At 37.2% G+C, this 17496-nt stretch overlaps 1 protein-coding gene across 1 annotated transcript in view; it reads right to left on the bottom strand.

The window, feature by feature from the left end:
• LOC115764253 overlaps nt 1-17496 on the bottom strand; it is a 102711-nt gene that overhangs the window by 46023 nt on the left and 39192 nt on the right. The window lies entirely within an intron of this gene.

Genomic DNA, 17496 nt, shown 5'->3' with positions numbered 1-17496 from the left:
GTTCAATTATTTAGTGACAGTTTTGAATTTTTCCGATTCTCCTTTGTGTGACATTTGTTAACGTTTTACTGACAGCGCTGCTTGGATTTGCAATACCCTTCTTCTTCTGTAAAGATATGTAAGCTTAATATGTATAAGTTTTTTATATGTTGCACTTATGAGAACTTTCTGATCAACGCACAAACTAAGCTCGGCTAGAGGAAGTTTAGATTACGTGATATTGAATATTTTTAATAAGGCGTGAGAAACTGTGTGCATGTAATTTTGTCGTTCTTTAGCCGATCGGCCTTAAGCTTAATTTGAGAAATCTATAAATAATATTGAAACTCTGGTTGAAAAATTTCTCAAAATATGCCCTGTTAACGTAACCAAGCTATTTTTATATGTTCGTTAAAGTACGAGGCAGCTTTTACGGCAAATATGCTTCGAAGTCGTATGTTATCTGTAGCTATTTAGCTAATCCGCATTGTAAGTAGAAACTTGTGACGTGCTCACATAGAGGTCGCCACCTCTCTGATTGTGTGCGACATTAACCTCTGGGGAAATTAAAGATACATTAAATGCCGTAGGCAAACGGACCATGCTGATCCGAATTGCTGTGTCTGTGTGTGTTAGTCTTGTGTACTTGTGTGTGTATGTGTATTTCTGGTAGACTCGCAAGTCATATAGTTATTTTCAAGCTTTTATGTTGTTGACTTCGCAGGGGCGCTCGGCTCGTATACTTAATTTTTGTTGCTGCACTTATCCACATTTATTTATCTAAGCTGTGACGTTCATTGGCTCGATTCGACTTATTAAGTTAATGACAGTTGGCATAAACACGAAAATAAAATATAATAAAACCTCAATAGAATGAAAAGTTTCATTTTGGCTGTAAATAGAGCATAATTTTCTAGTATAAAAGGGAGATGGCTGGGCGTGGGCAGCCTGCGAAAACTGTCACACAACAACAAAAATAAAAATATATTGCGCACGACTTTTTATGCTTTAATATTTAATTAAAATTTTGCGTAGCGTTTTGTTAATGAATTCCTATTTGACGCGCCCATTGCACGTGTCGCGTCCCAGCCGCAGGCTCCAACGTCCATCCGCCCAGCCCATCCCGCGTACTCCCCCCCCCACCCCCTTCCTCACTCTTTTGACCAGTTGTTTGCGTCCTTGGGCTCGTGGCTGCGACTTGGAGTTGTTTGCTGGCCACTTTTTGGGGCACTTTGCTGCTGTACCCAACGGAATGGTATATTTATGAAATGATTTTAATTAGCTCGGTATTGTTGTTTTCTTTTTTTTTTATTTTGGTTTTCGGGTGGGGGCGTTGTCCAGTTTTATACCATTTTAATATCTGCATAGAACAAAAAAAAAAAACACTTTGGGCTTCGTCGCGAACAGGAAGCAGGAAATCTGCCATTGAAATGCTTCAAACAAAAACAAGAGTGAACGGAAACAAAGTTTCATTGCGGCAAGCTGTAAAGCTGTAAATGTCTTTTAAGAGGCGTTCTTTTAGATGTGGGCGTGTCACATGACAGGCAACAAGAGCATTAAAAGTTATGACTGCCACGCTTGTCAAAGGTTTGTATCCTGTGCCCATAAAATGCTTGAAAAACTTTGCGATTTTCCATTAACTTTAGTCAGTCAACAAGCAGCGAGAGCAGGACACAAAGTGAAATTCTGTGTAGATTGAGCACAGAGCGTGCTCTAAATATATACATATGTTTTATAATTTCCAACACAAGTCGGGCGATAATATAACGTTAATAATAGAGCTCATTAAAATGATGGGCTAGTTAAAAGTTACTTTTAATAAAGTATAAAATATATGAAAATTCCATAGATTTTAAAGTACTTTTTTTACTTTTTTTTTAATTGGTACTTTTTTTTTAATTGGCAAAAATATATTATAATATATACATATTTTAAAGTAGTTTTGAACTGGTAAAATATGTTATAATAAACTGCAAAGATTTTAAAATAGTTTTAATTAGTAAATATATTCAAAACTACAACACATTTAGTCTGTGTGCCCCAAACAGTTAATTTACACGAATTGTAAGCTACTTAGTATACTTTATTTTGATATTGTTCTTTGCAGCACTTCAGGTGACATAACTAGAAGCTTATGCAAGGAAATACAGCAATATTATATTGTTCTTCGAACACCTTTAAGGTGTCATAACTAGCAGCTTTTGAAAGGCCTGGTAATTAGCGAATATTATGCCAAGCCTTATAAGTATTATTTTAATCAAACTAGATGTCTGCGTAATTCCTGCTAATTTGCAATATAGTAAAAATATGTTTCATATAAAGTTACATTCAATTCAAATCGTCCACTATTTATGCATACCAATAGCATTTGATGCTCTGCAAGGCATTTCAAGGTGTCAACCATTTTATTTACTAGTCAAACACTTGACAGGCTGCCAAACTATTTATTTGTTACAACTTTCAAGAGGCATTTCAAATATACTGGCCTTGGTAGGCTCTCTTTGCCAAGTGTAGGGCAATCGAAAGTCGACTTGACAGCCGTCAAGGCGTATGCCCAGCGCCCATTGGAAGGCTTTTGACCGTTTGCTGCGCATTAAAAAGTTTGCACAGTTGTTGTTGTTGGCTTACTTTGAATGAATAATAAAAGTGAAATGAAATGTGCAAAACCACAAGCCAGGCAGCTGGGACCGTGCAGCTGGCTGACCACTTCAAATTCTCGACTGCTAATTGCAAGCTAAAATTTGCTCATTAAGCGGTCGCCATCGGCGCTAAATACAATCAAATTAGAAATTTCCGATTGTGAAATATGAGACTTCCGTTGTACGAAGGGTATATGCAGCACATAGTGGCTGTTGTTGTATCAATAAATAGGATTTAGGTGAGAACAAGCAAAGGCATGCCTCCTCTAACTAAATAAGGTATAAGGTATCTTTTATTATAAGTAATTTCTCGGAAATTGTTAAAGTAAGAGTTAGCTAAATTAATGTGTGGCCTACTGAGATCACACGCAGCTGGGAATAATATTAGATTTCTCATGGGTTCCTCTTTTGGTTACCTATCGGAAAATACAATAAGCTAAAGTTTCAATTGTAGTTTGAATTTTTTAGCGATATTTTCTCTTATGTCCTAGTTACTTAGCGAAAATGCAATAATTAATTAAATTATTTATTTAATTTAAGTACAGTTTTGCGTTAGCTTTTTTTTATCTCCTAGCTCAACACTCTCGACTAGATACTTTGGAATATTTATGTCTTTGTTTTGATCCAGCACTTCCGCTTAGCTTTCGGGCAGGAAATTGTAAGGCAAGCCGCGAGGATTTTATGTGGCAACAATGCATTTCTGCAGTTATCCGAATTCGAGAATGTTGATGCGCCTGGGATTTTTGGATAAAATACAGTCGACAAATGTCAGTAAATTATCATTTATCTTCTTATAGCAATGCATATTTTTCAAGAATATTTTTGTGGTGATTTCAGCGGCATGTTCAGGTTTTATATTTTTATTTTGTTTACTTGTGAGTGGGGCGGGGCACCTGTCCAGTTGTGGGCATGTTTTGCATATGGGGTTACGTATGTGTGTGTGTGTGTGTGTGTGTGTGTTTGCGGTAACAGTTATCTTTTAACAAGCAAACGAGCCATGAAGCGAGCGCTGCAAGAGGCAGCGCCGACGTCTGCGGACGTGCCTCAAACTGTGGCAGTTGTTGCTGTTATTTAGTGTTGCATACTTTTTGGGCTTTGCTTTTGGGATTTATTTGCATTTACACTGGCCTCCTGGTACGCTCCAGCTGCCGCTCGCGTTGTAGAGTTTATTTTGCAAATAGTTTGCCGCAATCTGTGTCTCGTTCTGGCCTGCGAATGTCGCATTTAAAATTTATGAACTTTTATACACACACACACACACACACATACATAGTTTACATGCACCTACGTACGTATTTATATACATATATTTTAATTTTTCTACACGTGTGCGCAAATCTAAACGTTTTCACCGCTCACCCAAAACACACTTTCTCACTCTTCAGCTCTTTCCTTCTCTCTCTTTTTCTTTCAGTGTGTGTCTGTGTTCATGATGCATGACTATGTAAATAGACATTTTTACACTCTGACAACAGTTTTCATACATTATGGAGTCGTGTTTTTTTCCACAGTTATTCCGCATTTTTTCGAAGTTGTTCAGTTGCAAATTTGTTCTGCACCTTTCACGTTTGCATAATTTTATTTTATTTGTTAACTTTTAAATTGTTGCTGCTCGTTCTCTATAATTTTGTACTCTGCATACTTAATAATTTGTACAAATATTCCTCACTGCATGTCGCAAATAGCTGCAGCTTTTTTAACATTATGAATAATAACTTAAATTCCCCTGATCGGAATAATAATAATATACATACATATTCGTATATGTATGCAGAAATTTTTTCAATACAGAAAACTATTTCATATTTTGCTGTTAAAATACGCACTTTCTGATTGATTTAAAGTTTACTTTTTTTTTTCTATATATGTTGAATTTATGAGCGAAAGCATATTGCATGTGGTGTTGATGCATCGTTAAAAGGAATATTTCAATATAAAATTTAACTTTCATAAGTTAAATTCTTAAAAAAACATTGTTGGCTGCAGCAACAGGTGATAACGTTAATTTGACAAATATGTAAACTGTCTGTTTTCCTTTTCAAGTGTTAAAATATTGCAATAAAATTAATATTTATGCAGCCAGTATAGTTCAATTACTCCAATAAGTAGTAAAGTTTTGATTTGTTTATGATATAAATAATTTAAATAAAAACAGCAACCGTCATTGTTAAGCTCTATCAGAATGTTCCTGAGAATTTGTCAACTGTGTCGATATTATTTCTGTATAGCTTTAACATTTCTAAATTCTACTCCAGCATATATGTGCATGCATGTTTTTGTATATGTGTGTGTGTGTGTGTGTATGCGGCTATGTGTGAGTAGTGGTTATGTGGTTGACCACATGATTGTGCCACTAACGCTGATTGATGTACATTATTGAAATAGATTGGAGCACACATTTAATTTAGGCGCTTTGTTTAGCGACCGCTTCATGTAATTTGCATGGCCATCAAGTTCAAAATTGGTTAATTAAAATCGAAATTGTTGCGCTCTGCTCAGTCAATTAAATATTTATGGCAATTCGGAAATTTGCCATTACTGAAAGCTGTCAGTCTCGGGCATTGTTGTTGGTAAGCCCACGCTTACACATACGCACACGCACATGTCCACACCTGACTGGGGTAACGGCATATTAAACGCTCAGTTGGTAGCCAATATTTTCAATACATGCATAATTGATGCACAGTGACCAAATTTGTGGGCCCAATGTCTCTGCAATCTGCCTGCTGCGAGCAAAAATATTTATTTTAATAAATTAAATGCAGTTTGTGCATATAAATGAGCGCATCAGCATGCATTTTTCATATTTTTGAATGCAGTTTCATAAACTACGCCAAGCAGCAAACAACCAGCTCATGAATTTACATATATGTAAATATGTATGTATGTATGCATATATAGAAATGATATGGAAAAAGTGCACATAAATTACTTTTATATTTTGTCGCTATTTTTATATTGCCAACACTTGTGCGGAAATTGCGCGATGAAACGACTCGACGGCAAAAAGCTACAGCAAAGAAATGGCTCACTGCATGGATATGCATTTTTGTAGCCAAACACGGTAACACAACAGTGCGACTAACAACACCCTCCCCTTTTTCTTCTCCCGCACAGACGTGGCAGCGGCAATCCCTGCCACTGGCAGCATCCGTTCCGGCGTTGGGTGCCTTGCTGCACAGGGCGTATACGCGATATTTACGAGAGATACGCAGCAAATGGTTGCGCTGCAAATGCGCCATAATTCAGCTTGAAACAAGCTGAACACAAAGCAACAAAAAAATGTGTATGTATATGTATAATACAAAATAGAAGAAAAAACAAGAGCAGTAAACGTAAAAAGAATTAACTAAATTATGCATCTTGCACTTAAAGTGGCCGCTCGAACAGCTCCACGATTTAAATTTATGTTATGTTTATTGCAACTCGAAAAGTGGGCTAAGAGATGAGAAAATACAATGATTGGGCCAGACTATATATAGGCTGTAAGCAATGGAAGCGATAAACATTAACCACACCAGATAAATATGCAATTACTATGCAAATGGCAAATTGCAAGAGGCATGCACCATGCGATATGTATTTGCTCATGTTGGTCCTACAACAAATGGAATTGGACCTACAATAACAGATTATCTTGACTGTTCCGAGATCCAAATGCGCAATGGCCATAATATTGCTTTCAAATCTGATTTTGAAGCAAAGTTGCATTATATATATAAATAGCATACTTGTTGGAGTTAGATAGAGTTAATGACATAATGTTTGTTTCGTACACGGACTGCTTAAACAGAGCAAGAAACTACAAATTTTTCTGTTTGAAAGTGGCAAAAAATATCAATTCAAGAAGTTTTCTAGATGGAAATTACTTGTGAATTCGTGTTTTATTTGTCAAAATATTTTAACTAAAATGATTTACAGTAGTACAAATTTATGTTTTTATACTCTTATTTAACACTGGCCATTTAAAAATGGTTTTCGATTGTTGAAGTATCGAAATACCGTTTTACATTTGAGAAAAAATCGATACAATCTTCAATAAGTATTTCGTAGAGGTCGTTAAATGCCTTGAATTATTTGCTAGCGTGAAAGTATATTAAGAATCCACTAAAAAAACAACAATAAACATAAAAGTTTTGATCGAAAATCCGTCATTTTACCTTGCTTTTATTACTGAAGAATATATAACGTTTTTATAAATATATGTTCCTCACAACACAAAAATTGCTACACATTTTGATCTGTAAAGTTGTAAAGCGCTTGGGGCTCTTAGTAGGACTTATGCTTCCTTTTTCGTTCATTTTTTATGGTAATAATTAACGAACAAACGCTTATGGAAAAGTTGTTCATTGTAACAAAAACAAATGAACTGAGGGAAAAACAAGTGCGTGTGTATGTGGATAGCACAGACAAACACAAAAAGCGCATTAAAACTGAACGAAAATATATAGCTGCACATATAAAGAGGCGTAACAATAACAAACATGCGCAATATACAAATAATACCCGTCGCTGAGTTCGTATTCGTATTCCTGCTCCCTCAACGGCACAACATTGTCAAACAAGTTTTGCGAAGAGGGGCGAGAGATGAGAGAGCGGCAAAAATAAAAGAATCGAATTAAATTAAAATGTAAAACAATTTCCAGCAGCACATTTGGTACCTTTAAAAAGTAAACTATTTTCTTGCCATCCATGCCGCAACACAGAAAACACTTTCCCGCTTCCCTCTTTGCGCGTTGCTCCTGCTACCACATACGCTTTTGCCCGCTTCGTGGCATTTTGCGGCCACTATTAAATATTAAACAAGTGAAAAATACATTGCCTGCGAGTATGCATATAATCCCAACAAACAAATTGCACGAACTTTCGATGCACTCAAAATTCAGTTTAAATATAAATATAGATATCAGTTCTGATGCTATGTTTTAACCATATTCAATTCTTAAGTCGACTTGAGTTGTTGGTTAAAGTAAGTCCATAATTGAGCAGACTCTAGTTAACTAATTTCATTCGAAATTAATCTGAATAGAATATCGTGCAGTCGGTAAAAGTCTCTTATAAAAAGGTGATCTATGATGGACATTAAAGCGAATAAACGAGGTTAATTTGGCTCGATTCAATAATCCATAATTCCAAAATAGTATAAGCCTGTTAGTATACCCCATTAAGGATATAAAATTCCTTGAATATATTTGGATGCTTTCTTTATTTCCGTTGCTATTTACTGATATATATATTTGTACACATGTAGAGACTGTATTATCGCATTTTGCATTCCAAGCAGGCAAATGAACTCACTTGAATAATCGTCTCTTTGGGAGTTATCTCGCACTTTAAATACGTTGGCGAATTTTAATGAAAACGTCCTTTCAGCGCCAGATAAATTATTCAGAAGTTTGCCACTACCACAGCTCTGGTTGCCCCTTGTTGTTGTTTATGTTGTTGCAACGTTTCTCGTTTTCGTTATTTTTTTGTTGTTGTTCGGCTATTCTTATTTTGCACCTTTTACGTTGAAAGTTCGTTGAAGGTTGAAGTGTCGTCGTACTCTCGTCATCCTGGCCATCGCAGTTGCTTGCCATTGTTATCTGTTTTAGCTCCATTCTTGCCTCTTGCTCAATTCGCTGGCACTTTCGAGTGGCTGAAGCTCAAAATGCTGGACGAGATCTCTGCATTTGCTTTGTTAGCCAAACTGAACAATTGCAAGTATTCAAAAGTGCCAAGAAGTAGCAAGTGGAATAACTAGACCTGATGGCATTTCGAAAAGGGCAAACTTAAATCACAACTAAGTTTAATAAGACACCAAGCCGTTGCCATTTACCAATATCAACAGAAAATAGTGTCCGAAAATTAGTTGCAATTAGTTAAATGCTTCACCAACTGATATCACTTTTTTTGGCTAGCTGTTATCTATATTTGTATATAGTTATACGCTTATAAGGTTTATTTGGAGCGTATCGGTATCAAAGAGTTCATGCATGCTTATGTTCGTAAGTATAAATATAAACACATGTCCACATATACATACCTACATACCTACATACATTTATACCTACAAACATAGGGATGCAGACATACATACCTACATACATAGAGATGCAGACATACATACCTACATACATTTATACCTACAATCATAGGGATGCAGACATACATACCTACATACAAAGAGATGTAGACATACATACCTACATACATTTATACCTACATACATAAATGGATACTTACGTACAAACATATATACATACATACATGCATACATACATATGTACATACACACACATTTATATGCATACATACATATAAACATTCACACATACATACATGCATACTTAAATACATACATACCTTAATACATACAAACTTAAATAGATATTAAACTATGTACATACAACACAATACAACTTACCAGCACTTCACACTTATAATCAATGCATGGATATCTGTAACTTGAAATTATGAGAATCGAGGAGGAGAGCTAAGTTTAAGAATTCGTTTTACTTAAATTGCATCGCAATGAGAAGTAAACTTGTTCATCTTTTGCTACAACAGAACATAAGATACATTCTGTTGCAAACAAACATACGCATATACGAACATACAAGCAAGCATACCTACATACAAACATACATATATACTTATATACATACATACATACGTAACAGAACAAAACTGAGCATCACTTAACACTTATAACCAAAGTATAAAAATCAGTAATGGGCTTTTTTGTACAATTGCATCGAAAAGGGAGATTAACTTTATCAGCGTTTGATATAACAAAACATACATTCACACTTGCACACAAAAACATATGTATACGAATACCTACATACATACGTGGATAGACATGTACCAAAAAATATCTTGTATGGAAAACTTTTCTGTTTTTAACTGTATTAAATTGGACTACCAACATGGCTGGTATTAGAAGAATCGGTCAGATAGCTTTGGAATTAACGAATTACTCAGCCCTATGTCTTCAAAGATATTTAATCTTCGGCGTGCCAAATACCGTTATTTCTTGTTAAAGTCCTGCTTGAAATACATACTTATATATATTTAGAGGCTATCACTTTTTATACGACTCTAATGGCTGGCCCGTTGACAACAAATGTCGTATAGAACATTTGTAGTGTCCATGGCAAAAGTGAAGTTAAAGTATGCTACGTACATAAAAACCAAGTTCCGTTTCAAGTGTGAAAATGGGAGGCGACAGTAATAGACTCACAGCAGGATGGAGAGAGAAACTGCTGGAAGTTGGATGGTGGACGCTGGCTGATGGTCAGACAGTGGTTAGGTCGTTGGGATTGGGTGACAAAATGAAAATGCCGTTGCGGTTTTGCTCAGCTCTGCAAAGATTTTACCACATGCAAGTAATTTAAAATTTATAGATTCAGATTTAAAATGTTTTAAAAGTGGAGCAAAAAATTTTGTGAAGCTGTTGGCAAAGTGTTAAGTGCGGGGTGAACGATGCAAAGTTGTAGCTTTAAGGCCAGTTTTAAGCCATTTGGGGAAGCACTTTGGAACAGCAGCTTGTTAAGCGTACGTTTAATGGAGTGCCTAATGGCTGAGCGTGTCTGAACAAAATGGATTCAATCCCCAATAGAGCCCTGTCTGATGAAAAAACAAAGAGTTTCGGCTAGTTGGCACCCAGCCAAAATTTAAGTTATAAGCCATGAAATAACCAGCTTAGGGAACATACTGATAACAATAAATTTCCAAATCTTAAGGAATTTATATCGCATTAGATTGGTAGAGTTTAAAAGGTATAAGTACATCAGGTTAAAATTGTAAAATATTTAGTGGTTGATATCCATAACTGAAAGCTAAGTCCTTACTGGGACTAATTTTGCTTAGAATTTAGTTCTGATAAATCTGAGAGATCTTTCCATCTTAAATCTTCCCATACTATCTTGAACCCCAATTCTAATACCTTACATATATATATGAAAATGATTTTGAAGCTTATCAAGTTGATCTTCAAAAGTTAAAAGCAACGTTTACCGACCATTTTAGTCTCATTATGAGAAGCTTGAATCCGAAAGAATAAATTTTGTTTATACAACCTTTTACACTCATTTTTGATACAAGAGGTGGTGAATTGCGTAGGAAATGTGAAATAAGTATCAAATTAATTATTCAGCAGTAGAAAACCGATCAGATGGTATACATAAAACCTTCCCTCAATTTTCCACAGATGAGGGTGGAATTTTCAAATTCGCTGAAGCGAGATTGAAGCCGATCGAACACAACCTTAAACTTTCTTTGACTCGCATCTTCCACGCAAGACGCGAAGGAAGCAAGGAAGCGAAAACTGTGAAAAACGTACAAAATGAATTTAAACAAAGATCTCTAAAAATGACTAAGAAGCCGATTGGATTGTAAACAACTAAGTTACAAGCGACCGTTTTCCACGATTTTTCGACACTTGCCAAAGGAATTGCCCAAAATACCGCAGTAGTGTGCATCTTCTCCACAAATTGAATAACAGTCAGCTTTCAGCTTCCTAGCCCTTACAATTTGGGTTTGGTGCTCCTCGCCAATCAAGCAGCCAGTCAGTCAGTCAATCAGACAGGACAAACAGTCTTATTCGTAGAGATAATTGTCAATAGTGTTCGTTCGTACACTTGTTTTATTTGTATAAAAATAGGTGCGTTTTTTGTTGCATAATATTTCGTTTTGGAACGAGCTAGAGGACAGAGCTAAGAAAATGCCATTGACTGACTGACAGGCAATTGACAGCCGAAGCATGGCCAACTAGCCATGGGGAAATTATGAGCCAATCAATAATATACCCAAAACAAAAAATGAAAGGAAAATGGGGAAAACTATGCTGGAATACAGCAAACGAGAAATGGCAAACGCACACACACACACACACACACACATGAACTACACTTTGTGTCTAACAAATTGGCAGCGGGTATATTTTTTGATTAAGCATTCCCCAGATACGAATTAAATCAATAACTTTAGCCAGAGCGACAGCCAGGCAAATGCTAAACGGGCGCCTGAATTGAGCTGGTTTCGGTTTGGCAGCTTGCCCGTTGGCAAACAAATTGAATTCAAAAGTTTCGGGCCGACAGGAAAATAAGGTTAGACGGAGTTTCAGCGGATGAAAATGGATGGCAAGGGGTACTAGGTTACGTACCAATAAACGTAATGAAACGTAATTTGAATGCCAACTCAAGTGGCTCTGGCACTGACTACAGTTGCAGGCAGCTTCAGGTGCAAATGGCCACTGGTCACTGACCACTGGTCAGCACGGGGCAGCAAATCGTGTGCAAATTGAGCTGCCAGGGTTAAAATTAACTGCTCGACCGCATACCGTGGAAAGCCTTGTCCGATTTATTGCCCGGATAATGCAGGCGACTTACGTGTGCTCAAATTATGCAGCCACTGCATTACAAAAAACAAAAAGCACTGAATACATACATATATATATATATACGAAGCTACCGTCTAGGCAGGAGTACTGTATCCCACCAGCCCATCTTTATACCAAGCCTGCTGCAGCAGTACCCAACACTGGCCAAACGCATTAAATGCGGAACAGATGGCATCAATTTTTGCCCAATATAAAGCTGAAACCGCGCCAGATATATTACGCGCCTAGCGCCAGGCAGAGTGGATAGCAATCGAAATGATTATCCATAAAGAACACTAAAACACTTTTAGAGTGGGGATATATTTTCAAGGGGTATTGGGGTGTCAGTTGATCCTTTTGTAATGTGAGCGCCCGCTGGGACGATTTTGTGGTTGGCTTAACAACTGCGATAAGTACTTCAAAGTTTAATAGATGATTGGTAAAACCTAAATAGGATATGTTCGGTAATAAATATGTTTATTTTAGTGTTGTAAAGCAATGTATATGCCTAAGTTTTTAATAAATTAAAACATGGAGAGTAAATAAGTCGATATTTGAAAAGTCGCAAGCAGGCGACATCGATCGTTGTTGAACTGACTATCGACATATCGATTCTAATCGATAATTATCGACAGTAATATTCACTATCAGTAGCGTTGATAGATAGAGATGAACGCGGGCCCAACTTTCAGGATCCGGACCGTGCACAAACAAACTTCAGTCCTTATTCAACAACTGCTTCAATTCTTGGTATTTGTTTAGATTATAGGCTAATGAGTCGATTCTTTTGATTACTTGTATCGATAGTTCTAGATAGGGGTTTTGATCCCATACCCATGCTGACATATTTATTTATACTATCGAAGCGATCTGCCGTCCACACAATCGATTTTATTCTTATGGTTTAGTGGAGCCCATTGTGAAATTCCAAATAAGCGAGGGTTATCTGGACAGTTTTGGCATACCACCAATTATACTGCAGATTTATTGTTGTCGAAAAGACAAAATGAAACTTAAGTAGCGAGCATTAACACTTGCATTCACTTACACTCACATAAGTAGCTTCATCAATCACTGCAATGAGTTCAACACTCACATTTGTACTAGTGCATTACATTCATTCGACTACAGACAGCGAAAAACAGTGGAATACAATGCGAATAAAGTGTTATAAGAATACGTGAGGACTGGGTAGCGTTCAGGGGCCCTTAAAGGCAGACATGGCAGGACATGGATGTAGACCCGCAGCGACCTGCTCAGGCCATGTAATGTAATGTAATGCGCGTGCTGCCAGCCAAAATGAAGAAAATGAAGCCTCCGCCTGGACCCGAAATGGCTATGGGCGGTTGGCATGAGTCAGGGGTTGAGGGTTGGTGGTCGGTTGGAAGAGGTGGAGCAGGGTAAGAGGTGTGATGAGCAACATTGGCAACAAAAGCTAAAAGTGGCGCGCGCTCTCAGGAAAGTAAAAAAAATATTTGTGTAGACAGAGCGAGATGCACAAAGAGCGTAAAAGAGACAAACAGAGGGCCTATCGATGGGGTCAAAGCTTGGCGAGGTCAGTGAGTCAGGGAGTGCACTCTGCGAGTATGTGTGTGTAAATGCGTGTGCTCAACACGTTCAATATTTTATGGTGTCGCTTACAGGCATCGAATGGCCAAATAGACAGCAAAGAACTGTGCCTCGAAGGCTGGGATGGAAGGGCAGTCGAGGATTTGGTAGATGTCAGGGGTAAGTTGAGGCCAAATTCGTGCGGCCGCTCAAATAACGCAGCTTTCGAAATTAATATAGCAAAATGGCAGCAACAAAGTGTAGCCATAGAAAGTGTGGCCTAAATTCAACTATAGGCTCTAAGGGAGCGCCCAACTCACAGCTGCCCGCAATCAGGCAAAAGCGGCGCAGGTGCGGCACTGGAAGAGGACGAGGGGCAGGCCATTGGTCAATTGAAACGGTTCAAAGACTGTTTGCCCTCTGAGCAATTTGCCCCTGCCACGTATCGTTTGCCAACTCCTTCTATTTTTATTGACGCGGCCATATAAATTTCACTCTGGCAAATGGTTTTTATTGGCACCAGCGACTGGCACCACACCACAGACATATTCCCAGGCCCAGGCAGCGGGCAAGGGCTCAGCCACAGCTTCTGCCACACAGCGCCAAGTTCAATTGCCACCAATTGCTGCACGACCGCCGGCCCGGCTCAAAAAGGTTAAATTTGGAAATTGGTACGTGATTGGATTCAAAGCGCAAAATAAGTGCGTCAGTTGGTTGCTTGGAGGTCGCCCATTTCACTTATGAAATGAAAAAACAACAAAAAAACAAAAAAGAAATCAAAAACAAAATGAAAATAACAAGCAAGAAAATCAATCCATCTTAATGGCATACAGCGAATACTCTGTTTTTCTCCACATTCCTTTTGGTATGGTATATATAATAAAACATTTTTCTATATAACACCATGTTCTTATCCAGGGTTCCATTTATGATATTTATTTAACATTTGCCTATGATCATTTGAAAAAAATTACTACTATAATAATTATGAAATCAAAATAAAGCTTCTTTTCAAAATGAATCTGGGGTAAATGATTTATTATTCCTTCCTCGCTAGATCTAAGAATAATTTAAGATTCAATAACAAAATTTCAGGGTTAAGTAACCTCGCTGGCAAATTTCGTGAATGCTTATGAAAAGGGTATTACCTACTTGCATATAAAGCATAGCGATAGGGTAACTTATGCGGGGCAGTGGGTGTGTTTGGTTCATAGTTCTGTGTGAGAAGAGAATTGTAGCATATTTTTTTGGCACGCCGGTTGCTCGATTTGTAATAAGAAATGTGTTTTTTATTTTGTGGTTTGAAAAATTAGAACCTTTGCCAACAGCAAACAGCACAACGATGGCGAGCTCATGGCAACTACCCAAAAATCACACACACACACACACACATAAGCACAGTAAAAAATACATAGAGATACACATTTATATGTATGTATGAGTATGGATATGTTTGTGCTGGGGCCAGCATAGTTTGTGGTTGAAACTAAAACGTCCATTTGTTTTTGGCCAAGAGAAATAAAAAAGAGAAGCGCAAAACCAAAGCCAAAGTCAGCTAATAACTGGGCAATGGCCCTGACAGCGGCATTGTGTCAACATATTTGCCAATCATCTGAAGCTACCAGCGGCTGTCAACATTACGTATGAGTAATATGTCAGCGTACATTCAGAATGATGCAAATTTCGTAAAGCTAAGCAGATTTGCACAGCGCCAAATTTATGTGGCACTATCGGCTATTACCCGGCTTTGCCCATTTAGATTTTCTTATTTCAGCTTGAGTCGCCATTTCCACTTAGAGGAGTGGATATTCTGTAATAATAAATCACGTTCAAAATTTTTTTACATGAATGATGTTGGTTATCTGCCTAGGATGAGAGGTCGGCAGAATAGTGTGATTTCTGAAGATGTGAAAAATGTCTCGAATGAATTTTGCAAAAAAGTATCCGCATTTTTTTTTTTTTTGGCCTTTATAAAATCGGTAAAGGAAGGTTTATAAAATTTATGAAAATCCTATCTCAGTGTCGTTTTCCTCACAAAGGGTAATTTTGATATCTCCAATTGATCGAAATAGTGAAACTGTTCGAACTTATTTAACAGCTTTCGAAACAACTCAGACTAACTCTCTAATGGATTTTTGAGAAACTATGGAAAACGCGGCCCTTTAATTAAACCTTCTGTGCGCCGTGCTGGGTGTCCTCAAAAGCTCTAATAAGGAAAGTATAGTAGAAAGTACCGCTGCCGAAGCTTGAAAGGGATGGAGGGTCAAGAGTGCGGCGGTAAAAATGCTGTTTGACATGATGACAGTCGCCCTAAAGAGCTTATTGGTCCCTGCACAAGTTAAGAGACATCCGGCTCTTTTAAATCCGAATTAAGGCGATTACTAGCTGTTAAGCATGTTCTACGTGATTATCCGAAGCTTACTTTGAAGCAGAATAAATCAAATATGCAGGAAACTCAGAACTCTTTTCGCAGGGCAAAAAATTTGGCTCCCCTGATCCCCACATGTGACCTTATGGTGCGTTTGCACACACCCCGTGAGTAGCAATCCCCAACAAACTGGCAGTGCAAAACGCCCTAATCAAATAACAACAATAAAAATCCAATACTATTTGTTATGCCAAATTGTTTGACACATTGTTGACCAAAATTGGACCGCAATTTTAATAAGATTTATTCTGATAAAATTCATTAGCAATTATGAGTTGCCGCCAATTGCTATCGACGCTTTGACAACATTTTTGTTATTTTTAATTAAAAAGTCATCACAATATTTTTGCTGTCATTATTTCAATATACATATGTATGAATGTGGACAACTCTGAATACGCCCTATCTACACATACATCAGGCATGTCACATATTATTTTTATACCCTGAACCCATTAAAAATGGGTATAAGGTATATTGTATTTGTGCAAAATCCAAATGTATTTAACAGGCAGAAGGAAGCTTCTCTGACCCCATAAAGTATATATATTCTTGATCAGCATCAATAGCCGAGTCGATCTAGCCATGTCTGTCCGTCCGTCCGTCCGTATGTATGAACGCAAGAGACTTTAAGAAAGGAATGGAAAATATGTATAAGTACTCTTCTAGCACCGAACATTCTTTGTCAGCAATTGTCGAAATTCTGCCTTAGGCAGTTAAAATGCTCAATGAATGTTTTTGATATCGACCTGCTAAGTTCGTTTGAAGCTACAGAGACAAAACGCTCGATTGCAGGATATTTCATAGTTGAGCACTTATTTGTTGTTTTATAATTTTTTGTAGCTGATATTACAATTAATTGTCGTTTATTATGCGGCTCGGAAAATGTTTGGTTCCTGCATAAATTATGATACCCATTTAAAAACTAACAACAAATTGTATAGGCTTATGTTTTTACGAAATGTTTTTCTTTTTAGGCTGTTTTTAATCACATAATTGGCCCTAATTAGATGCGCAAATTAAATGAAAGTGAGCAAATTTAACAAATATGATGAAATAAAATAAAAAAGGGAAAAATTAATGAGTGCGTGTTGCACGTCAAATGACATTTGGTCATAACTTGTTAAGTTCATTGAAGTGCAATTTTGAAGAGAAGAGATTGGACGAAAAGGGACAGGGTGCAAGTATGTTCAAAATATGTATTTGCATTATTTGTTGTTGTAATTTTTACTTTAAACACTTATTCAGGTTTGGTATCTTGAGTGACACCTTGAACCGTTGTGTAAATTGAGCCATGACAAAGGTTATGCCAAATGGCTTTGAAAAATCTTTTCGAGCGGTCATCTTGCAGATTTGAAAATAAGAGCTAGGTTCCCCAGTGGCCACAGCCATCAGGTAAACTGTCCAGATACCCAGATGATTACGATTGACTGGCGTTGGACTAGATTTAAAGCTTTTTGCTTTGCTTTTTGTGGTACTAGATGTCTGTCTGCCTTAATGACAGCCTAGCGTCGACATAGATTGATACGTATTTTCAG

The sequence above is a fragment of the Drosophila novamexicana genome, unplaced genomic scaffold, assembly GCF_003285875.2.
Source record: "Drosophila novamexicana strain 15010-1031.04,08,12 unplaced genomic scaffold, DnovRS2.1 tig00000820-arrow-pilon, whole genome shotgun sequence".
Taxonomy (NCBI): Eukaryota; Metazoa; Arthropoda; class Insecta; order Diptera; family Drosophilidae; genus Drosophila; species Drosophila novamexicana.
This window is presented reverse-complemented; position numbering and strand designations above follow the sequence as displayed.